Raw genomic sequence first — 25,139 nt, 5'->3', positions numbered from 1 at the left:
CTGCTTATCCCCAATGCAGATCAGCTTCAGCAACGCTTGCTGACGCATGCCAACAGCTGTGCTGCACTGCTTCCACGATCCTACTGCTGCTGGTGCTGGGTTAGCGTTTCCGGATGAGGTACAGCTTTGAGATGCGTTGGAGGAGAAGGAGTCAGAGAGGTAGGTGCTGCTGTTGTTATCCAGTGGGAGGGACGGCGGTGCAGCTGTTTGTGGCGTGGGCAACACCCGCGCCGTAGCAGGTGAGGAATTGCTGCCAGGCTCCACAAGGTTCACCCAGTGCGCGGTAAGGGAGATGTATCGACCCTGGCCGAACGCACTCGTCCAGGTGTCAGTGGTGAGGTGAACCTTGCAGGCAACGGCATTCTTCAAGCTTCGGGTTATTTTGCTGACCACGTGCTCATGCAACTCAGGCACTGCAGAGCGCGCAAAGTGGTAGCGGCTGGGAACCACGTAACGTGGGATGGCCACTGACATCATGCCCTTGAAGCTGTTTGTCTCCACCACTCGATATGGCAGCATTTCGCAGGCCAGAAGCTTGGCTATGCTGGCTGTTACTGCCACGGCCCGGGGGTCATTTGCTGGCAATTTCCTCTTGCGCTCAAACATCTCCGACACAGACAACTGAACCGTAGCGCTGCACACGGAAGGGCTGTTGGTTGTTGTGTTTGATGAACACTGGGAGACCTCAAGAGCACTACTCCGGAAAGTGACAGTGTCAGCGTCGTCTGATGTTTGTGAATGTTGTGAACCACGCAATGGCTGGGCTACTGCTGCTGCTGAGGCGGGTCTGGTGGTGAGTCTGGTGAACCCAAGGGAGGCAGTGTTGCTGGTACCCTGTCCTGCCGCGTTTGCCCACAGAGTGGGATGTTTGGATAGCATGTGGCGGCTCATGCTGGTGGTGGAGAGGTTGTTAATACTTTTCCCCCTGCTCAGGCGGGTCTTGCACACCTTGCAAATCGCCATGGTAACATCCTCAGTGCAGTCTTCAAAGAAAGCCCAGACTTTGGAGCACCTGCCTTGCTGGCGATTTCTGTTTGCTCCTCTTTTGCCTCTCACTTGAACTTCCAAGCTTGTGGTGCCTGAAATTGCGCGCCGCCTACCTTGTGGCACAAGGCGAACTCGTGCAGCAGTGGGTTCTTCAACAGACTCATCTGTGCTGCTGCTACGACGGCGATGTTCTCGTTCACAAACAAAATCTGGGTCTATGTCCACATTGTCCATACCCTCCTCTTCCATCTCCTCAAACTCGTCATATGTCATTGTGGGGGGCCGCCGCCGTGGAGTAGAGCTCCCCAGAACAACCTCTGCGCAGCTCACTCCAACGTCGTCTTCCAGAGCTTCTCGGCCGACCTCCTGCAATTGCAACCCCTCCTGCCCAACTTGCTCTGGGATTTGGGTTTCAAAGTCCTCGGACTCGCCTTGTATTTCAGTGCCCGGTGCATTTCCCACAGTTAATGGTTGTGAATCCGGGCACAACATTTCTGGCTGTTCCTGAATTGACCTTTCAAAGGTTGAAGTTTGTTGGCCTGGGAATAGCTCCTGCGAATACCCCATTGTGTCCTGAGGTAATTCATCAGACTGGTTATCTGGCAGTTGTGTGCGTGGTGTCGCTGCCGGTTGTGTCAACTTTGTGCCCACTGGCTCCTTGTAACTGGCTGAGGACTCGGACCTCGTGCGTGATGTGCTGGTGCTGCTTAACCCACTGCTGGACGCTTGAGAGGTCATCCAAGTAATTATCTGGTCCTGTTCTTTTGGATCTGTGAGGGTTGTTGTCCTGGACAACATGGGCGGTATTGAGTGGGTTTTCTTGGGTGCTCCCCTGTGGCCTGTACGTGAACCATCAGGGGAAGCACCTCTTCCCTTGCCCCACCCTCTTTCACCGGATTTCTTCCTCATTTCACTTATCCTTAAAGTACACGCTGACTGGCAGCAGTACAGTGGCAGTACAGAAATGCTATACAGTGGTGGGTGAGCGGTGTACCACTATTGCCAGCAGCGACACAGAGCACAATGCTATACAGTGGCGGGTGAGCGGTGTACTACTGTTCCCAGCAGACACAGAGTGGCAGTAAACAATGCTATATAGTCTGGCTGAGCGGTGTACACAGAGTGGCAGTACACACAATTCTATTTAGTCTGGCTGAGCGGTGTACACAGAGTGGCAGTAAACAATGCAATATATTGTGTGGCTGAGCCGTGTACACAGAGTGGCAGTAAACAATGCTATATAGTCTGGCTGAGCGGTGTACACAGAGTGGCAGTACACACAATGCTATATAGTCTGGCTGAGCGGTGTACACAGAGTGGCAGTACACACAATGCTATATAGTCTGGCTGAGCGGTGTACACAGAGTGGCAGTACACACAATGCTATATAGTCTGGCTGAGCGGTGTACACAGAGTGGCAGTACACACAATGCTATATAGTCTGGCTGAGCGGTGTACACAGAGTGGCAGTAAACAATGCTATATAGTCTGGCTGAGCGGTGTACACAGAGTGGCAGTAAACAATGCTATATAGTCTGGCTGAGCGGTGTACACAGAGTGGCAGTACACACAATGCTATATAGTCTGGCTGAGCGGTGTACACAGAGTGGCAGTACACACAATGCTATATAGTCTGGCTGAGCGGTGTACACAGAGTGGCAGTAAACAATGCTATATAGTCTGGCTGAGCGGTGTACACAGAGTAGCAGTACACACAATGCTATATAGTCTGGCTGAGCGGTGTACACAGAGTGGCAGTAAACTATGCTATATAGTCTGGCTGAGCGGTGTACACAGAGTGGCAGTAAACAATGCTATATAGTCTGGCTGAGCGGTGTACACAGAGTGGCAGTACACACAATGCTATATAGTCTGGCTGAGCGGTGTACACAGAGTGGCAGTACACACAATGCTATATAGTCTGGCTGAGCCGTGTACACAGAGTGGCTGTAAACAATGCTATATAGTCTGGCTGAGCGGTGTACACAGAGTGGCAGTACACACAATGCTATATAGTCTGGCTGAGCCGTGTACACAGAGTGGCAGTACACACAATGCTATATAGTCTGGCTGAGCGGTGTACACAGAGTGGCAGTACACACAATGCTATATAGTCTGGCTGAGCGGTGTACACAGAGTGGCAGTAAACAATGCTATAGTCTGGCTGAGCGAGGTACACAGTGGCAGTACACACAATGCTATATAGTCTGGCTGAGCGGTGTACACAGAGTGGCAGTAAACAATGCTATATAGTCTGGCTGAGCGAGGTACACAGTGGCAGTACACACAATGCTATATAGTCTGGCTGAGCCGTGTACACAGAGTGGCAGTAAACAATGCTATATATAGTGTGGCTGAGCGAGGTACACAGTGGCAGTAAACAATGCTATATATAGTGTGGCTGAGCGAGCGGTGTACTACTGTTCCCAGCAGCGACACACAATGACTGGGGGGGACCCTGGCTAGCGTGGCTGGAGAGCGAACTACCCTGCCTGCCTACCCAAAGCTAAACCCACAGAGAAATGGCGGAGATATGACGTGGTTCGGGTATTTATTTACCCGAACCACGTGACCGTTCGGCCAATCAGAGCGCGTTCGGGTCCGAACCACGTGACCCGTTCGGCCAATCACAGCGCTAGCCGAACGTTCGGGGAACGTTCGGCCATGCGCTCTTAGTTCGGCCATATGGCCGAACAGTTTGGCCGAGCACCATCAGGTGTTCGGCCGAACTTGAACATCACCGAACAGGGTGATGTTCTGCAGAATCCGAACAGTGGCGAACACTGTTCGCCCAACACTACTTAAAGGACCAATCTGCAGCAAACATCTGTACATTTCCGTTTAAATGAACCTGTATGCTCAGTGTATCTTTCCTCCATTTGCTCTTGGTGAGACATATACCTACCTCTGACTCAGACTATTTTTGGACCTTGAAGAATTTTGCAAACAGTTTGCAGCAGCACAATGCAGGCTCAGCTGCCAGGGATATGAGCCAGTCCCCAGTCTCCAAAGAGAGTACAGTGTGAAAACCAAAAGTTATCCAGGTGCTCTATACACTTTTTGCCTTACCTCTGTCTGGCATACACGCTTGGGCAATTCCCACTCCACTCTGGTCTAGCAGTTCCCACTCTGCCAGTCAGCTGTGTGATGCAGACGAGTTTCCTCGCAGTGGCTGGTCCAGGCGGCTGAGTGTACTCCCAGCATGCTCTCCAAGACAGAACTACTCTCCTTCCTCCTACATCACTCCCAGAGTCCCAGGGGCAGGCCAGCAGCACACACTAGGAAAGTGATTAGGCAGGGGGACGATAGGATAGTCACTGAATTGGCGTGTTTGTTGGCACATAAAAATCATTCCCAAATGAAGGGTTTAGGCTTCAGGATAACTTTTGTATTTTTGGACCTTTGTAGACTTTCTAATTGCATGCTGAAATAAATATATGGTAAAAGCTTAATATTAGTCACCTTCATTTAGGTATATTGTGGCGCTCTCTTTAAAAGAAAAAAGTTTTTACAAAGTTTAACTTATGACTCAGCCATTACTGAGTCATAAGCATTACTGGCGTCACATCTTGTGGATATTTTTATTATGTATTTAACAACAGGACTTAAGGCAAAGGCAATTTCATGTCCCATCCAAAGTTTTATTATCTGCTTCAGCCACACCGCATTTAAATGAATATTTTAGGAAAGTAGCTTGGTTCAGTCTCTAATTAAGTGAATTCTTCCTCAGCTAATAGTAATTGCCATTGAATTGGTTTTTTTGCAATTGCTAAGCATGCAAGCTATCATCCAGCTATTAAAAGATTTTTTGTTTAAAAAAAAACAATATCTTTCAAGCGAAACATACTATTTTAAGCAGGGCTTTGCTTAAGAGTTTAATAGAAGTTATTTTAGTACAAAACATAATGAAGAGGAAAGTTAGGCTGATGGAAACATTTGCGTGTCGCTTAAAGAGAACCTGTACTGAGTAAAAATATTTAAAATAAACACATAAGGTAACTTCAAATGAACATTACATAGTTACCTTGCCATCAGTTCCTCTCAGAAGCTCACCATTTTCTTCTGACAATAATCCCTTCTAGTTCTGACAATATTTTGTCATGTCTGAAATATATCAGTTGCTGTCAGTAAAATATCAGTTTCTGTCAGTTATAGCTGAGAGGAAAACTGATGTGCCAGGTAATATCCAGGTTTCTCTATGGCTCAAGTGGGCGATGTTACAGTTTAACTGTTGGCTCACCAGAAAGCTGTTATGGGTAATGGCCATTTTCAAAATGGAGGACGGAAAATTCCCTTGAACACAGTGAACCAATAGGACGCGGGACAGGAGAAAGACACTGAGGAGTAGACTACATGGAAGGTAAGTATGACTTGTGTATGCTTATTTTGACTTTTAATTTTCAGTTCAGGTTTTCTTTAACCTTCCCAGCGTTCAATTTCCCCAGGATTTCTGTGCAAACAGTGATAAAATTTATTTTTAAAACATTTTTTTCCCTGTAACTTGCCAAAATGTGTCAAGCAAGGGTCTAGTATACAGTGCAGGAGAGTATTGATGTGTATGCATGTTTATACTGTTCACAGCATGTTTTTTTGAACGGACATTTCTGTCCATACCGCTAGGGAGGTTAAGGACAGTATGACTGACACTTAAGTATATTTGTAATAAATTCACATACAATAACGTTGCTTTAAACGATTTGTTTCTGCGTACATTAAGTTTCTACACTAGTGAGTTTGCCGCAAGCAGCAGACCATAGTATTAATATCAGTAATTTGATATTACAGATTTTATGATATTAATAGGCTGCAGCTCACAACAAACTTGTCTTAATCTTTTCTCTCACACTAACTGCTGCTTTACCTAACACTACAGTGGGTTGCAAAAGTATTCGGCCCCCTTGAAGTTTTCCACATTTTGTCACATTACTGCCACAAACATGCATCAATTTTATTGGAATTCCAAGTGAAAGACCAATACAAAGTGGTGTACATGTGAGAAGTGGATCGTAAATCATACATCATTCCAAACATTTTTTACAAATAAATAACTGCAAAGTCGGGTGTGCGTAATTATTCGGCCCCCTGAGACAATACTTTGTAGAACCACCTTTTGCTGCAATTACAGCTGGCAGTCTTTTAGGCTGGTTTCACAGTGGGACGTTATAACGTCCCACGTTATAGCAGCCAGTAACGCAGCCTAACTCACTGCACTGTAAATTCAATGTGCTGTTCACAGTGCACAAGTTGCGTTACATAGTAACGCAGCACGTTTAACCACTTGCCGACCGCGCACTTATACCGCGCGTCGGCAAAGTGGCAGCTGCAGGACCAGCGACGCAGTATTGCGTCGCCAGCTGCAGGCTGATTAATCAGGAAGCAGCCGCTCGCGCGAGCGGCTGCTTCCTGTCAGATCACGGCGGGGGGCTCCGTGAATAGCCTGCGGGCCGCCGATGGCGGCTCTCAGGCTAAATGTAAACACAAGCGGAAATAATCCGCTTTGTTTACATTTGTACGGCGCTGCTGCGCAGCAGCGCCGTAAGGCAGATCGGCGATCCCCGGCCAATCAGCGGCCGGGGATCGCCGCCATGTGACAGGGGACGTCCCGTCACTGGCTGCACAGGACGGATAGCGTCCTGTGCAGCCCGGATCTCCAAGGGGGGGCCAGGTAGGAGAGGGAGGGGGAGGATTTCGCCGCGGAGGGGGGCTTTGAGGTGCCCCCCCCCGCAACACCCGGCAGGCAGGAGCGATCAGACCCCCCCAGCACATCATCCCCCTAGTGGTGAAAAAAGGGGGGCGATCTGGTCGCTCTGCCTGCACGCTGATCTGTGCTGGGGGCTGCAGAGCCCACCCAGCACAGATCAGCTACAACAGCGCTGGTCCTTAAGGGGGGGTAAAGGGTGGGTCCTCAAGTGGTTAAACAAAGTGCAGCATGCTGTATGCTATACTGGGCTAAGCCACGTTAGACTGTTTGCACATGCTCAGTAATGTTGGAGGAGGAGATCTCCCCTCCTCCTCCGCAGCCAGCCACATGGCTAATTAATATTCACTGCACTGAGGAGACTCGTGGTGGGACTGTAGTGTTGTCCGGATCATGAACGAATCGTTCATTTGATCAGGATCTTTTTTGTGAGTCGAATCATCCAGATCATCACAATGTTTGGTTCACAGTGGATGTCTGTCTGGAAGAAACAGGAACATACAGAATGTACAGTGCAGGGAAAGTCCTGTCCTGCTAGTCATTCACCCAGTCTGCTTCCCTAGTAAAATGATTCAAATGTTTCGGTTCAAAGATCTGGATCTTTTCAATGGTCCGATTCAAATGATCCAAATCCTTAAAAAGATCCGGACTTCCTATCACTAACCTGGAGCGGCTGCTTTGAGAGCTGCATAACGCAGCTCAATCTGACGTCCAACTTCAACACCACCATGCGTTGCATTAGGGGCACATTATGCGACCATAACGTCCCCTAAAACGCAACGTCTTGGTGGGAAAGTAGCCTTAGGGTATGTCTCTACCAGCTTTGCACATCTAGAGACTGAAATCCTTGCCCATTCTTCTTTGCAAAACAGCTCCAGCTCAGTCAGATTAGATGGACAGTGTTTGTGAACAGTAGTTTTCAGATGTTGCCACAGATTTTCGATTGGATTTAGATCTGGACTTTGACTGGGCCATTCTAACACATAGATATGTTTTGTTTTAAACCATTCCATTGTTGCCATGGCATGCAGAAATTACGTCATGGCGGAAATTGCCTCTTTGACGATTCGGAAATCGTGATCTAGGTGATCTCGATTTCGGTTTAAATTAGATTTATTGTTCAGGCCTAGCCAGGGGCGCCTCTAGCCATTTTGTCACTCCAGGCGAGAAAACCTGTGGCGCCCCCCCACCCACACACTGATAAAACACAGATAAGGTGTCTCCCACACATCAAACGCAGTTACCATGCAGTGCAGTTTCTAGGTTAAAATGCACCCAGGGCAAGGGTGAAAAAAATTGCGCCCCCCCCCAAAGAAGCAATGGGTGCCCGCAGTATAGGTTAGCCAGGTCTAGTTGCACTTAGTATAGGTCCCCCCAGTATAGGTAGCCAGGAATAGGTACCCCAGTATAGGTAGCCAGGCATAGGTGAGCCAGTATAGTTGCCCCCGCTATAGGTTAGCCAGGTAGGTGCCTCCAGTATAGATAGCCAGTATAGTTGCCCCCAGTATAGGTTAGATAGGCAGGCGCCCCCGGTATAAGTTAGATAGGTAGGTGCCCCAGTACAGGTTAGCTAGGTGGGTGCCTCTAATATAGGTAGCCAGAATAGTTACCCCCAGCATAGGTTAGATAGGTAGGTACCCCCAGTATAGGTTATTTAGGTAGGTGCCTGCAATATAGGTAGCCAGTATAGTTGCCACCTGTATAGGCTAGCTAGGTAGGTGCCCCCAATACAGGTTAGATAAGTGCCCCCAGTATAGGTTAGATAGGTAGCTGCCCCCCAGTGTAGGTTAGATTAGGTAGCTGCCCCCCAGTGTAGGTTAGATAGGTAGCTGCCCCCCAGTGTAGGTTAGTTGGTAGCTGCCCCCCAGTGTAGGTTAGATTAGGTAGGTGCCCGCCAGTGTAGGATAGATAGGTAGCTGCCCCCCAGCGTAGGTTAGAGTAGGTAGCTGCCCCCCAGTATAGGTTAGATAGGTAGCTGCCCCCCAGTATAGGTTAGATAGGTAGCTGCCCCCCAGTGTAGGTTAGATTAGGTAGGTGCCCCCCAGTATAGGTTAGATAGTTAGTTGCCCCCCAGCGTAGGTTAGATTAGGTAGCTGCCCCCCAGTATAGATTAGATAGGTAGCTGCCCTCCAGTGTAGGTTAGACAGGTAGCTGCCCCCCAGTGTAGGTTAGATAGGTAGCTGCCCCCCAGTGTATGTTAGATTAGATAGGTGCCCCCCCCAGTATAGGTTAGATTAGGTAGCTGCCCCCCAGTGTAGGTTAGATTAGGTAGGTGCCCCCCAGTATAGGTTAGATTAGGTAGGTGCACCCCAGTATAGGTTAGATAGTTAGCTGCCCCCCTATAATGGAGAGGAGAGCCAGAGCCGTGGGGAGGGCAGCCCGACCTCTCCCCCTCTCTCCTCTCCCGGGCCGCCCTCCGTGCTCCCCCCTCCAGACTGCAGAGTAATGCGCAGGGAGCGCTGTATACAACATACCTCCCTGCGTTCCAAGCGCTGCTCTCTCGCCACCGTTCTCTTCCTCTCTGCCTATACGATGATACACACGCTGCTTCCTGTTAGCCGGAAGCAGCGTGTGTATCATCGTTTAGGCAGAGAGGAAGAGACCGGCGGCTAGAGAGAAGCGCTTGGAACGCAGGGAGGTATGTTGTATACAGCGCTCCCTGCGCATTACTCTGCAGTCTGGAGGGGGGAGCACAGAGGGCGGCCCGGGAGAGGAGAGGGAGGGAGAGGTCGGGCTGCCCTCCCCGCGGCTCCGGCTACCCCTCCATTATAGCGCCCCCCTCCCAACAGTGCCCCGGGCGGCGGCACGCCCCACACTGCCCAAGAAACGGGCCTGTTACCATGTCCCCCGCACATCAAGCGCAGATACCATGTCCTCCACACATCAAACGCAGATACCATGTCCCCCCCGCACAAACGCAGTTACCATGTCCCCCGCACATCAAACGCAGATAACAACTTCCAGTCATTATCCACAAACTGTTATTTCTGTAGGAACATTTTACACAGTGCAGGCAGGTGGGGTGGGTGTGGGGAGAGAGACAAGGCTTGGAAACTTGGTGTCTGGATTGTTTCTTCTAAAGGCCCATACACACGTCGGATTTTCCCGAACGACGAGTCGTTTGAACGGGCACATGCTTAAATAATACTTTAACCCTTACCAAGGGGTAGAGCAGTAAACAATTTTCATAGAAAAGTCCCCCTTGGCACGCCTCTTTATAGAACAGAGACACAAAGCTAGCCAAATAAGATGGCAGGTGTTTGAAGTAGTGCAAGTACAGGAAGGAAGGGACCACATTAATAACCTTTTGAGACGTGAGGCTTATTGGATGGACAGGTTGGGGACTCGATCACCGGGTGGCCTTAACGAGGTATTATTTAAGCATGTGCCCGCCCCCTCTATTAGGGTGGGGTGTGTCATTTTATGTCTTATATGTGTGATGTGTTGATCAGAGGCTGCAGCATTTGAGAAAGGGCTTCCTCCCGAAACGTCATGCTGTCTGCCATGCTTTATACTACTGCTCATTGATGTGCAATAAATATTGATTGAATATAAATCCGTAAAGGGTTGAGTCCTCACTGGGATTACTCTTGCTTCAGAGCACCTTCTTCCACATGGTTGCTGTGTCCCCCACATGGCTTGTGGCAAACTGCAAACGGGACTTCTTATGCTTTCTGTTAACAATGCCTTTCTTCTTGCCACTCTTCCATAAAGGCCAACTTTGTGCAGTGCATGATTAATAGTTGTCCTATGGAAAGAGTCCCCCACCTGAGCTGTAAATCTCTGCAGCTTGTCCAGAGTCACCATGGGCCTCTTGACTGCATTTCTGATCAGCGTTCTCCTTGTTCGGCCTGTGAGTTTAGGTGGATGGCCTTGTCTACTCTTGGTAGGTTTACAGTTGTGCCATACTCTTTCCATTTCTGAAAGATCACTTGAACAGTGCTCCGTGGGATGTTCAAGGCTTTGGAAATCTTTTTGTAGCCTATGCCTGCTTTAAATTTCTCAATAACTTGATCCCTGACCTGTCTTGTGTGTTCTTTGGACTTCACGGTGTTGTTGCTCCCAATATTATCTTAGACAACCCCTGTGGCCCTCACAGAGCACCTGTATTTGTACTGACATTAGATCACACACAGGTGCACTCTAATTAGTCATTAGCACTCATCAGGCAATGTCTATAGGCAACTGACTGCACTCAGATCAAAGGGGGCCGAATAATTACGCACACACCACTTTGCAGTTATTTATTTGTAAAAAAAATGTTTGGAATCATGTATGATTTTCGTTCCACTTCTCACGTGTACACCCCTTTGTATTGGTCTTTCATGTGGAATTCCAATAAAATTGATTCATGTTTGTGACAGTAATGTGACAAAAGGTGGAAAACTTCAAGGGGGCCGAATACTTTTGCAACCCACTGTATATCCCCTACTATCACCACACCTAACACTGTCCCTCCTACTAAACCTAACACTATCCTTCCTACTATCACCGCACCTAACATTATCCTACCTACCATCACTTCGCCTAACATTATCAATCCTACTACCGCTGCACCTAACACTATCCCTCCTACTATCACCACACCTAACACTATCCCTCCTACTACCACTCCGCCAAACACTATCACTCCTATTACCACTGCACCTAACACGAATCCCTCCTACTATTACCATACCTAACAATATCTCTCCTACTACCGCTGCACCAAACACTATAACTCCTACTACCGCTGCACCAAACACTACCACTCCTACTACCGCTGCACCTAACACTATTCCTCCTACAACCACTGTGCCTAAAACTATACCTCCTACTACTGCTATTAACCACTTCAGCCTAACTAGATGAAATTTTTCATCCAGTTAGGCTGCGCGTAATCCCCCCGTGCACGCTCCCGTTGCCAGCCGTTAGCCCAGCGAACATCTTCCACTGGGCTAACGTTTCCCCTGCTTCAATCTTCTTCCTGGGAGCAAGCTCGATCGCTCCCAGGACTATTTGACTGTGGCCATCTTGTGGCCAAATAGTAAATTACACCCACATACATTTTACATTACACAAATACACTATTTTATATTAAAAAATAACTGTTTACCTCCCACACCAAAAATTACCCACATACATTTTTCAATTAAAAAAATTTTTTTTTTACAGTAATAAAAAAAAAATAAAAAATTAAATAGTTACCTAAGGGTCTGAACTTTATAAATATGCATGTCAAAGGAGTGTATGAATATATTTTTTTAAAATTATGGGCTTGTAAATAGTGATGAACGCAAATTGAAAAATTGCACCTTTTCTTCCAAATAAAATATTGGCGCCATACATTGTGATGGGGACATAATTTAAATGGAGTAATAAGCAGGACAAATTGGCAAATAAAGTACATGGGTTTTAATTATGGCAGCATGTATGAATTTCAAACTATAATGGCCAAAAGCTGAGAAATAATAATTGTTTCCATTTCTTTCTTAATATTCCTGTTAAAATTGATTTAGAATAAATTAATTTTCAGCAAAATGTATCACCCACAGAAAGCCTAATTGGTGGCGGAAAAAACAAGATATAGATCCATTCATTGTGCCAAGTAGTGATAAAGTTATTGGCAAATGAATGGGAGGGGAAAGTTGCTCAGATGCAAAATAATTTCAACCCTGTAGGCTAAAGTGGTTAAAGAGACACTGAAGCGAAAAAAAAAATGATGATATAATGAATTGGTTGTGTAGTAGGGGTAATTACTAGAACATTGGTAGCAAAAAAAATATTCTCATATTTTTATTTTCAGTTATACAGCTTTTTTTTTTATAACATTGCATCATTCTCTAATATGTGCAATTTACACATTACTCAGCATTCTAAATGTTTTTATAGAACAGGCAGTGAACTTTTGACCTGCCCTGAACTGTTCTCTGCAAAAGAAAAACACAATACAGCTGAGATAACCTAATCAGAAGTCAGAACTCTCTGCACTTTCAAAGTCCTAGAACTCAGTGGCTATTTGCATAGATAACAACTGGAGTTTCTTAACTCTTCCTGTACTGAAAACATATGTTAAACTTATGTCTCTGTTCCTAATGCTTTATTTCTTAGCTGTACTACACATACAAATCATATCATAAATTTTTTTTTCGCTTCAGTGTCTCTTTAACTGCTGCTAAATGTACAATACCTCTCCTACTCTTGCGCTACACACTACTGCTAAACCTACACTAAGGTAACTGCCGTTAAAAACACTAACCATTCTACCCAGACACCTACTACTAACCGTCCTACCGCTACACCTAAAGGTGGCCACACACGATACAATAAAATGATCCGATTTTACAGCAATTCAATAAAAAAGATCGTATCTTCTGAAAAAATCGAAAGCTTTTTTTTTCATTCGACTGAAAAATCCGATCGGATTTCCTGTTTTTTTTTTTTTTGATTTATATTGATCCGGAATGCCAGATATTTCTCTTCAATTTTTTTTACAGATTGTATGGTGTGTGTTAGATTGTCAATTTATCAATATACACACCCTAGCAATTTTCTCAGAGTTTCCAATCAGTTTTATTATAATTGGGAAAAAATTTAACATAGGTGTGTGGTACATTGGTCATATTTTTGAAATGTTACAATCAGGTAAAAAAATGTATTGCAATTCTTAAATTGAGCAGATATTTAAAAAATTGTATGGTGTGTGGCCACCTTTACACTACCCTTGCTTCTCCTGCTTACCAATAGAAGATGCCCCCTTGTTGATTGTATTAGCTTCTTGAACATAATACTGCTGTACTGCCACTCCCGACTAATCTACTGCCGAGCGTGCAGATACTAAGCACATCAGTGTACCATAGCTGCAATTAACATTGCCATGGATGGCGCCTGCTGCTGGTGCCAAAAGGGAACGTTTTGTTTGTTCCTTATACTGATATTGGGCAGAACGGTGGCGTAGTGGTTAGCGCTCTTGCCTTGCAGTACTGGGTCCCAGGTTCGAATCCCAGCCAGGGTACTATCTGCAAGGAGTTTGTATGTTCTCCCCGTGTCTGTGTGCGTTTTCTCCGGGCACTCCGGTTTCCTCCCACATCCCAAAAACATACAGATAAGTTAATTGGCTTCCCCTAAATTGGCCCTAGACTACAATACATACACTACATGATACATACATACACATATGACTATAGTAGGGATTAGATTGTGAGCTCCTTTGAGGGAAAGTTAGTGACAAGACAATATACTCTGTACAGCGCTGCATAAGATGTCGGCACTATATACTGTAAATAACAATAATAATAAATATGTAGGTTTTTACTTTTTATTTCTACATGAAGGAGTCCAGTGCCCTCTTCAACCTCATAATAAAGAAAACTCTGTTGAGTAAGAATCAAATTATAAATCTTTTTGGCTGTTACACAGATTATCTGTCCTTAAAGAGTAACTGTAATGAAAATGATGTAATAAATAAAATTGCTATTTTTTTTTTTTTACAATATTAATGTATAAATTCTTTAGTCCGTGTTTGCCCATTGTACATTTTTTCCTCACCTTTTTTCAAACTGAAATTTATCACATGTGGTGACATCTTAACAGCTGCCAGGTACATCTCTGCAGAATGTTTATTTATTCTGTGTTCTGAAGACAGTAGAAATAATACCTGGTCTCCCTGAGACTCCCTGCACTGAGAGGAGAAGGCATGCACTGCCTCCTCCACATTAGAAAGACTTGCGCTGCAATCTATGTACCTCTTCCTCCCGCCCCCTCGTCTTGGCCCACGTCCAGCATACTCCTCTGCATTGAATGATAGAAGCCACGGGTTACCATGATGACATCCAAGACAGCAGTGACGTGATGTGATATGCAGAACTGGTGCCTATTATTCATAGAGGGGAGCAGGGGTGCAGCTAAGGTTTTTGTGGCCCCAAGCGGACTGTAGGAAGTGGCCCTATCCTGTGGCGCGCGAAAAATGGGCGTGGCTATCCCGCATAAGTGGGCGTGACCATGGCATGTGGGTGGAGCTGGAGGGCGGATTGGGGCGGGGCTGTTTGCGGGGAAAATTGATGTGGGGGTGATTGAGGCGCGCGCAGCGCGCCGCGCCGACAGATGGATTTGGCCATGACATTGTATGGGCGGAGCTTAACCGTAGCACAGCAAATATAGCCAACTATGACCATTAAATAATAAATGCAGCAACAGTTACCCCAGACACCAGAAAATAAAAACGCAATTTGTGCAACATTTCAGCAGAAAACAAACGCAATTTGTGCAACATTTCAACAGAAAACAAACAGAATTTGGGCCACATTTCAGCAGAAATCAAACGCAATTTGGGCCACATTTCAGCAGAAATGAAACGCAATTTGGGCCACATTTCAGCAGAAATCAAACGCAATTTGGGCACATTTTCAGCAGAAATCAAACGCAATTATGGCAGATTTTCAGCAGAAATCAAACGCAATTAGGGCCACATTTCAGCAGAAATCAAACGCAATTTGGGCGCATTTTCAGCAAAAATCAAACGAAATTAGGGCACATTTTTTGCAGAAATCAAACGCAATTATGGCACATTTTCAGCAGAAATCAAACGCAATTAGGGCCACATTTCAGCAGAAATCAAACGCAATTTGGGCACATTTTCAGCAGAAATCAAACGCAATTAGGGCACATTTTCAGCAGAAATCAAATGCAATTAGGGCACAGTTCAGCAGAAATCAAACGCAATTAGGGCACAGTTCAGCAGAAATCGAACGCAATTAGGGCACATTTTCAGCAGATATCAAACGCAATTAGGGCACATTTTCAGCAGAAATCAAACACAATTAGGGAACAGTTCAGCAGAAATCAAACACAATTAGGGCACAGTTCAGAAGAACTCAAACACAATTAGGGCACAGTTCAGCAGAAATCAAACACAATTAGGGCACAGTTCAGCAGATATCAAACGCAATTAGGGCACATTTTCAGAGCTGCAAAAAGAAAAGAATTTACTCACCTGGCACTGGCAGAAGTCTTCTCTCCCCATCTCCTCTCCTGGCCGGCTCCTCAGGCGCGCAGTTCCCACGGAGCTCCCTCCCTCCTCCAATCTCCCGCGCTGATTGAATCAGGGCTACGGGAATATGGCCACCCGAAGCCCTGTACTGGAGGCATAGTCTCCAGAGCAGGGCTTCAGCGGCGGCCATCTTCCCGTAGCCCTGCCCTACTCTGCTCTGCTCTGCCAGCCCCGCAGGGCTGCGGGAAAACAGTGACGTCACTGAGCCGCCGAGGCCCCTACGATCTTGAGGCCCCAAGCGACCGCTTGGTTCGCTTTCTGCCTCGCGGCACCCCTGGAGGGGAGGAGGTGCCAGCTTGTCATATCGTCGAACAATTTTGTTTATTTTCTTCAATTCAAGAACTACAATCAATTTTTCTGCTTGATAAAAACTTTTGAAACATCTACATCTTGAAATGTAGCACATCTGTTGATTTTTTTCCCCAGTTATGAAAACAAAATGCATTGCAAACTGCTGAAAAATTACTTGGGTCTACAAATCAAAAAATTGATCATCTATCCTACACTATTTCATTTTTCAGAAAAATTGATATCCACTCCTGATCGACCACATTTTTCACCCTAAAAAATATGAAATCTTTCAATTTTTCTGTGCAGTTTTTATAGAAAAAACAGGAAAGTCATATCTTCTTGTTGAATTGTGTGTGGGCACCTTAACCACTTGAGGACCCTGGGCTTTAACCCCCTTAAGGACCAGGCACTTTTTTTCCATTCAGACCACTGCAGCTTTCACGGTTTATTGCTCGCTCATACAACCTACCACCTAAATGAATTTTGGCTCCTTTTCTTTTCACTAATAAAGCTTTATTTTGGTGCTATTTGATTGCTGCTGCGATTTTTACTTTTTATTATATTCGTCAAAAAAGACATGAATTTTGGCAAAAAAATGATTTTTTTAACTTTCTGTGCTGACATTTTTCAAATAAAGTAAAATTTCCGTATACATGCAGTGCGAAAAATGTGGACAAAAATGTTTTTGATGAAAAAAAAAACCATTCAGCCTATATTTATTGGTTTGGGTAAAAGTTATAGCATTTACAAACTATGGTGCAAAAAGTGAATTTTCCCATTTTCAAGCATCTATGACTTCTCTGACCCCCTGTCATGTTTCATGAGGGGCTAGAATTCCAGGATAGTATAAATACCCCCCAAATGACCCCATTTTGGAAAGAAGACATCCCAAAGTATTCACTGAGAGGCATAGTGAGTTCATAGAAGATATTATTTTTTGTCACAAGTAAGCGGAAAATGACACTTTGTGACAAAAAAAAAGTTTCCATTTCTTCTAACTTGCGACAAAAAAAAATGAAATCTTCCACGGACTCACCATGCCCCTCTCTGAATACCTTGAAGTGTCTACTTTCCAAAATGGGGTCATTTGTGGGGTGTGTTTACTGTCCTGGCATTTTGGGGGGTTAGCACCCCTGTAAAGCCTAAAGGTGCTCATTGGACTTTGGCCCCCTTAGCGCAGTTAGGCTGCAAAAAAGTGCCACACATGTGGTATTGCCATACTCAGGAGAAGTAGTACAATGTGTTTTGAGGTGTATTTTTACACATACCCATGCTGGGTGGGAGAAATATCTCTGTAAATGACAATTTTTTGATTTTTTTTACACACAATTGTCCGTTTGTATTGTTTTTTTTCACAAAGTGTCACTTTCCACTAACTTGTGACAAAAAATAAAATCTTCTATGAACTCACCATAGTCCTAACAGAATACCTTGGGGTGTCTTCTTTCTAAAATGGGGTCATTTGTGAGCTTCCTATACTGCCCTGGCATTTTAGGGGCCCTAAACCATGAGGAGTAGTCTGGAAATTAAATGCCGCAAAATGACCTGTGAAATCCTAAAGGTACTCATTGGACTTTGGGCCCCTTAGCACAGTTAGGGTGCAAAAAAGTGCCACACATGTGGTATCGCCGTACTCGGGAGGAGTAGTATAATGTGTTTTGGGGTGTATTTTTACACATACCCATGCTGGGTGGGAGAAATATCTCTGTAAATGACAATTTTTTGATTTTTTTTACACACAATTGTCCATTTACAGAGATATTTCTCCCACCCAGCATGGGTATGTGTAAAAATACACCCCAAAACACATTGTACTACTTCTCCCAAGTACGGCAATACCACATGTGTGGCACTTTTTTGCACCCTAACTGCGCTAAGGGGCCCAAAGTCCAATGAGTACCTTTAGGATTTCACAGGTCATTTTTGTTTCAAGACTACTCCTCACGGTTTAGGGCCCCTAAAATGCCAGGGCAGTATAGGAACCCCACTAATGACCCCATTTTAGAAAGAAGACACCCCAAGGTATTCCGTTAGGAGTATGGTGAGTTCATAGAAGATTTTATTTTTGTCACAAGTTAGCGGAAATTGATTTTAATTGGCTTTTTTTTCACAAAGTGTAATTTTCCGCTAACTTGTGACAAAAAATAAAATCTTCCATGAACTCACCATACTCCTAACGGAATACTTTTGGGTGTCTTCTTTCTAGAATAGGGTCATTTGTGGGGTTCCTATACTGCCCTGACATTTTAGGGGCCCTAAACCGTGAGGAGTAGTCTTCAAACCAACAATGTCGCAAAATGACCTGTGAAATCCTAAAGGTACTCATTGGACTTTGGGCCCCTTAGCGCACTTAGGGTGTAAAAAAGTGCCACACATGTGGTACCGCCGTACTCAGGAGAAGTAGTATAATGTGTTTTGTGGTGTATTTTTACACATACCCATGCTGGGTGGGAGAAATATCTCTATAAATGACAATCTTTTGATTTTTTTTACACACAATTGTCCATTTACAGAGAGATTTCTCCCACCCAGCATGGGTATGTGCAAAAATACACCCCAAAACACATTATACTACTTCTCCTGAGTACGGCGATACCACATGTGTGACACTTTTTTGCAGCCTAGGTGCGCTAAGGGGCCCAACGTCCTATTCACAGGTCATTTTGAGGCATTTGTTTTGTAGACTACTCCTCACGGTTTATGGCCCCTAAAATGCCAGGGCAGTATAGGAACCCCACAAGTGACCCCATTTTAGAAAGAAGACACCCCAAGGTATTCCGTTAGGAGTATGGTGAGTTCATAGAAGATTTTATTTTTTGTCACTAGTTAGTGAAAAATGACAATTTGTGAAAAAGAACAATAAAAATCAATTTCCGCTAACTTTTGACAAAAAATAAAATCTTCTATGAACTCGTCATACACCTAACAGAATACCTTGGGGTGTCTTTTTTTTCTAAAATGGGGTCACTTGTGGGGTTCCTATACCACCCTGGCATTTTACGGGCCCAAAACCGTGAGTAGTCTGGAAAACAAATGTCTCAAAATGACTGTTCAGGGGTATAAGCATCTGAAAATTTTGATGACAGGTGGTCTATGAGGGGGCGAATTTTGTGGAACCGGTCATAAGCAGGGTGGCCTTTTAGATGACAGGTTGTATTGGGCCTGATCTGATGGATAGGAGTGCTAGGGGGTGACAGGAGGTGATTGATGGGTGTCTCAGGGGGTGGTTAGAGGGGAAAATAGATGCAATCAATGCACTGGGGAGGTGATCGGAAGGTGGTCTGAGGGGGATCTGAGGGTTTGGCCCTCAGATCCCCCCGAGTGATCAGGAGCCCACACGGGGCAAATTAGGGCCTGATCTGATGGGTAGGTGTGCTAGGGTGTGACAGGAGGTGATTGATGGGTGTCGCAAGGTGTGATTAGAGGGGGGAATAGATGCAAGCAATGCACTGGCGAGGTGATCAGGGCTAGGGTCTGAGGGCGTTCTGAGGGTATGGGCGAGTGATTGAGTGCCCTAGGGGCAGATAGGGGTCTAATCTGATGGGTAGCAGTGACAGGGGGTGATTGATGGGTAATTAGTGGGTGTTTGGAGGAGAGAACAGATGTAAACACTGCACTTGGGAGGTGATCTAATGTCAGATCTGCGGGCGATCTATTGGTGTGGGTGGGTGATCAGATTGCCCGCAAGGGGCAGGTTAGGGGCTGATTGATGGGTGGCAGTGACAGGGGGTGATTGATGGGTGATTGACAGGTGATCAGTGGGTTATTACAGGGAAGGACAGATGTAAATAATGCCCTGGCGAATTGATAAGGGGGGGTCTGAGGGCAATCTGAGCGTGTAGGCGGGTGATTGGGTGCCCGCAAGGGGCAGATTAGGGTCTGATCTGATGGGTAACAGTGACAGGTGGTGATAGGGGGTGATTGATGGGTAATTAGCTGGTGTTTAGAGAAGAGAATAGATGTAAACACTGCGCTTGGGTGGTGATCTGATGTCGGATCTACGGGCGATCTATTGGTGTGGGTGGGTGATCAGATTGCCCGCAAGGGGCAGGTTAGGGGCTGATTGATGGGTGGCAGTGACAGGGGGTGATTGATGGGTGGCAGTGACAGGGGGTGATTGATGGGTGATTGACAGGTGATTGACAGGTGATCAGTGGGTTATTACAGGGAAGGACAGATGTAAATAATGCCCTGGCGAATTGATAAGGGGGGGTCTGAGGGCAATCTGAGCGTGTAGGCGGGTGATTGGGTGCCCGCAAGGGGCAGATTAGGGTCTGATCTGATGGGTAACAGTGACAGGTGGTGATAGGGGGTGATTGATGGGTGATTGATGGGTAATTAGTGGGTGTTTAGAGGAGAGAATAGATGTAAACACTGCGTTTGGGTGGTGATCTGATGTCGGATCTGCGGGCGATCTATTGGTGTGGGTGGGTGATCAGATTGCCCACAAGGGGCAGGTTAGGGGCTGATTGATGGGTGGCAGTGACAGGGGGTGATTGATGGGTGATTGACAGGTGATTGACAGGTGATCAGGGGGGATAGATGCATACAGTACACAGGGGGGGGGGGGGGTCTGGGGTGGAGGGGGGTCTGGGGAGAATCTGAAGGGTGGGGGGGTGTCCAGGAGGGGGCAGGGGGGAATAAAAAAAGATAGCGTTAACAGATAGTGACAGGGAGTGATTGATGGGTGATTAGGGGGGTGATTGGGTGCAAACAGGGGTCTGGGGGGTGGGCAGGGGGGGGGGGTCTGAGGGGTGCTGTGGGCGATCTGGGGCAGGGGGGGGGGAATCAGTGTGCTTGGGTGCGACATAGGGTGGCTGCAGCCTGCCCTGGTGGTCCCTCGGACACTGGGACCACCAGGGCAGGAGGCAGCCTGTATAATACACTTTGTAAACATTACAAAGTGTATTATACACTTTGTATGCGGCGATCGTCGGGTTAACATCCCGCCGGCGCTTCCGTATGGCCGGCGGGATGTTGCGGCGGGTGAGCGGAGACAGGCGCCGGCGGAGGATCGCGTCACGGATGACGCGATCGCTCCGCCCATGCCCTTACAAGGACCGCCTCCTCTGTGGGTGAGCTGGTCCTTGCGGGCTCCACTTCCCGGCCGCCCCTGTGCGTTAGGCGGTCGGGAAGTGGTTAATGGATACATCCAGGCACATTAAAAATAAAAAAATGCACTTACCTGGGGCTTCCTCCAGCCCATCAGCCATCCTGTGCCCATGCCGCAGCTCCGATCATCGCCAATGGCCGGTGTCCCCTCCGGCGCAGAATGTCCACTGCACCTGTGCGAGCAGCTCTCAGAGTCGCATTGACATCATCCCAACTGTACAGCGCAGGCGCAGTAGTTCTGCGCCTGCGCTGTACAGTCCAGTTGATGTCAGCGTGACCAGTGAGCCACACGCTGGAGCGCAGAAGAAGCCGACCTCACCAGCTTATCCACCGGAGGGGACTGGGAGCCACCAGAGCTGCGGTGAGGGCACAGGATGGATGCAGGGGGCTGGAAGAAGCCCCAGGTAAGCTGATTTTTTTTATTTTTAAAGTCCTCGGACCTTCCCTTTAAAGCATACCTAAAGTGTAAAAATAAATTCAACACTGGCAGCACAGTCCATAGACGTTAAAATAGCATAGATAAATGTTTAAATCTGACCCTTTTTTTCCAGAAAGTACACATTTTGTTGTTTTGCCAATGCTTCATAAAGATTGTGCCATAGGAGGGCGGGAAGTAGCTGTTAGAACAGCCGTGGTGTGTTGTGTGCCACTGAGCTAGTCAATCAAAGAGAGGAGGGGGTGAAGAGGACAGGAGTGTAGTGCCAAATACCATATTCGCATACCAGAGTTGCCACTGTGCTTCCCTCCTGCTTAATACAGAAATCACCTGTTGCTGCAATGGGTAAGAAAAGAGAGTGAACAGTCTTAGTAATTAGTAAGAGTGATATTGACTCTGGCACTTAGGAATTTACAATTTCAGTTCACTTTTAGAGGGAGTGGATGATAGGAGGGTCAAACTCTTCTGCTAGTGGATTAGTGTAGTTGTTGAAAATGAGTAACAATGATTCCTGCATCCTTTAGCTAAATTACTCATGTGTCAGTGTACTGTTGCCATGATTGTGAAAAAGTGCAAAAAGTGCAATTTTGTAAATTCTAAACCTAAATGCAGATTGAAGAGCTTAAAGCACACGTAAATTGTGCTTACAACTGTTGACTTTAATCATATGGGCTTCTTCCAGCCAAGCAACCCCCCCCCCCCCCCGTAATCCTTGGCATCCTCTGGTCCCCTCTATTCCTCCACTGCCAGCCCCGTAAGATGTGCAGCTGGAACTCCAGTTGCACTGACTGCACATGTGTGGTCCCGTCCATGCACCCTTCTCAGTCGCTCTTCCATCGTTGGGAGCATTCTGCACATGCAGAACATAGAATGAACCACGCATAAGCAGAATGCTACTGGCACGCAGATGGTACCGTGCATGCGCAGTTGGCGCAACTGGAGTTCCAGTTGCACTTCTTCTGGAGCTGTTAGGGGGGACCCAGAGGATGCGGAAGGGCCTCACGGACTATAAGGGGCTGGAAGAAGCCCCAGGTAAATAAAGGGAAACTGTTTTAAGCACAGTTCAGGTGTGCTTTAAGATAGTTTTCAATAGCTTTTAATTGAAAAAATTATTCTGCATCGCTGATCATTGTTTATATCCAAAGTGGGATTACTTTTTAAGTATACTGGAACATGAATGCATTGCTGATATGTTTCAGGAAAAATACTCTACTGTTTATTAATTATTGTGAATAAGGTTTAGTTTTCTGAAGAGAAAATCTGAAATGCCTCAGTCATTGATGTGTTTATTCTCTAATGTACTAAATCAACTTTGAAAATCTGATTAAAGATGTGAATTAATTTTATCTTTTTGTTTTAACCACTTCAACCCCAGAGCTTTAAGGAAAAAAAAAGGGGGGGGGGGGTAAAAAGTAGGCTACCTGATCTGTGGGGCTGAGCGGATCAGGTAGCTGCAAAAAACGCCGCTCCCATGGGCCGCAATGGCCCACTTTCACTTTCGTGACCTCAGGGTCACGATGCTGCATTGAGAGACTGTGTGTCTCTTCCAGCATGCAGGGAGGTGGGAGAGCGGCAGGAGGCATGACCAGGGAGAGAGAGCTGCCCAATGACCACTCAGAAAATACTGCAGGAACGCCCCCAGTGGGTACTTTGAACAGGGTTTTCCTCTCCCCTGTGCTTACCTCCAAGTCAGTGATAAATCTTGTCGTTAAACTTCTAAAGCGCGGCGGTGGGGAGGGGGGCAGACAGCGGTGGTTGGGGGACACAGAGCCATGTCATTAGGCAGAGAACATGCCTCTGTGTCTCATCTGCCCCCCGAAGATCCACCTCGGCTTCTCTTTAAACTTTATTCACCTCTGAAAGTGTGATACCACTTTTAAAGCAAACATGAAGTGACCTGTAAAAAAAAGTTAGATACTCACCCATGGAGAGGAAAGGCTCTGGATAGTATAGAGCTTTCCCAGTCCTCTTTCCATGCCCTCAGTCCACCGCTGTTCCCCATTGAAACTCCGCGCCTTGGGGTCTCCTCAGAAGCCGGCACTTGCATGTGTGCAGTATGGATCCACTCACGTTCGGAAGTACTTGTGGACACAAGTACTTCTGCAGCTTTCAAAGAGACTATCAAAGTAGTATTTGACCAGCTGGTTGAATAACTTCTATAGGGGGTGAAAGAGACAGCAATGGACCGAACACACAGAGTGAGGACTGGGAAGGTTCTATGGGATCCAGAACCTTCTCTTGGCATAGGAGATTGTCTAACTACTTTTTTGTAAGCTTGCTTCAGTCTTATTTTCACTGGAAATATGCATACATTTGAAAATGTCATGTGCTAATTTAGGTGCAAAGTTAAACGAAAAAAAAAAACCCTGATAATTTACAATTTACTGGTAATTGTGGTAGAAGAATATTGGTAAATTTTCTGATATTCTACAACCTGTTTGATATAGTGAAATATTAGCAATATTTGCCGATATTTCACTATGACCTAACCTCTCCCTGCTCTCACACAGAACCCTTACTCCGGCAACTAATAACCCTCCCCCTAGGCAACTGATAACCCTCCCTCCAGGCAACGTAAAGCCCTTCCTCTGGGTAACTATTTACCCCCCTCCTCCCGCAACTAATAACCTGCCCCATTCCCAACAACTAATAACCCCCCACAGCCAAAACTGGGCACCAGCTAAATAGCGGGCAACCATATTTGGCCATGCTATCACTAACTGCTCCTTGAAATATTACTGTTTACAAGGTCCTCCTTGGGATAGCCATATAATGCAAAAGAAAATCACCTGCCCGGCCAGGAATAAAAGGAGCCCAGCCAAGACTCTGAGAGATTCTTTATAATAGAGAAAACAGACATTTTTCATTTTTTTTATAAAGGCTAGAAAGTGAAGGGCAAAAGTATTGTAGATTCCATAAAGAGCAGAAAAAGTTCCATGCAAACATTTTGCAATTGGAATAACTAAAACTGGACCATAACAAGGGTAGCTTGAGAGTTAGTGAAACACTGCAAGCATGTATTTTAACCATAAAGTTGCACAATTGGGTACAATTTTGTAAACTATGGTTCATTCTCAACAACTTCATCCAGTGTTAGTGGATGGTCCTGGATGGAGGTAAATGTAGAGCTGTAAGGAGGCCCATCATCAGAATCCATGAACCCTTTGCAAATTACACTTTAGTGACTTGGGACCAACATTCAAGGATACATTCTAGCTCTTTCTTCTCTTGGGCCCTCCTAATAGCAGGTCTGGTTGTAAGTTATCTATTCCTGGCATGGCCACTAGAAGTTCTGTAAATCTGAGAGTGCTGAGGTCAGTTCAGGTATTATTTAAAGGGTTAAAAATCCCAGCAACACTTCTGATCTGGTATGTGGGTCGCTTTTCTGGTAATAAACATAAGATACCAGATATCTGTGTGTTTGGGCAAGGATTAATAGTTTAGTTAGCATTACTTATTATGTCCCACTGAGCTGGCTGGTACTTAGCTGTCTTGAACTATGAAAAATCAATGTGTGGGATAAAGCTGGTAGGATTTCTTTTTTCACACTACACTTACGTCAGGCTCAACATTGATAAACACATAGT

The 25,139-nt window shown here is 45.9% G+C and overlaps 1 protein-coding gene across 6 annotated transcripts in view; it reads left to right on the top strand.

Annotated features, from left to right (window-relative positions):
- NEK10 (NIMA related kinase 10) overlaps positions 1-25,139 on the top strand; it is a 357,380-nt gene that overhangs the window by 189,657 nt on the left and 142,584 nt on the right. The gene's annotated exons all lie outside the window — the stretch shown is intronic.

This window comes from Hyperolius riggenbachi, chromosome 5 (genome assembly GCF_040937935.1).
Source record: "Hyperolius riggenbachi isolate aHypRig1 chromosome 5, aHypRig1.pri, whole genome shotgun sequence".
NCBI classification, from domain to species: Eukaryota; Metazoa; Chordata; class Amphibia; order Anura; family Hyperoliidae; genus Hyperolius; species Hyperolius riggenbachi.
The sequence above is the reverse complement of the archived record's forward strand: the minus strand, read 5'-3'. Positions and strand labels throughout refer to the sequence as shown.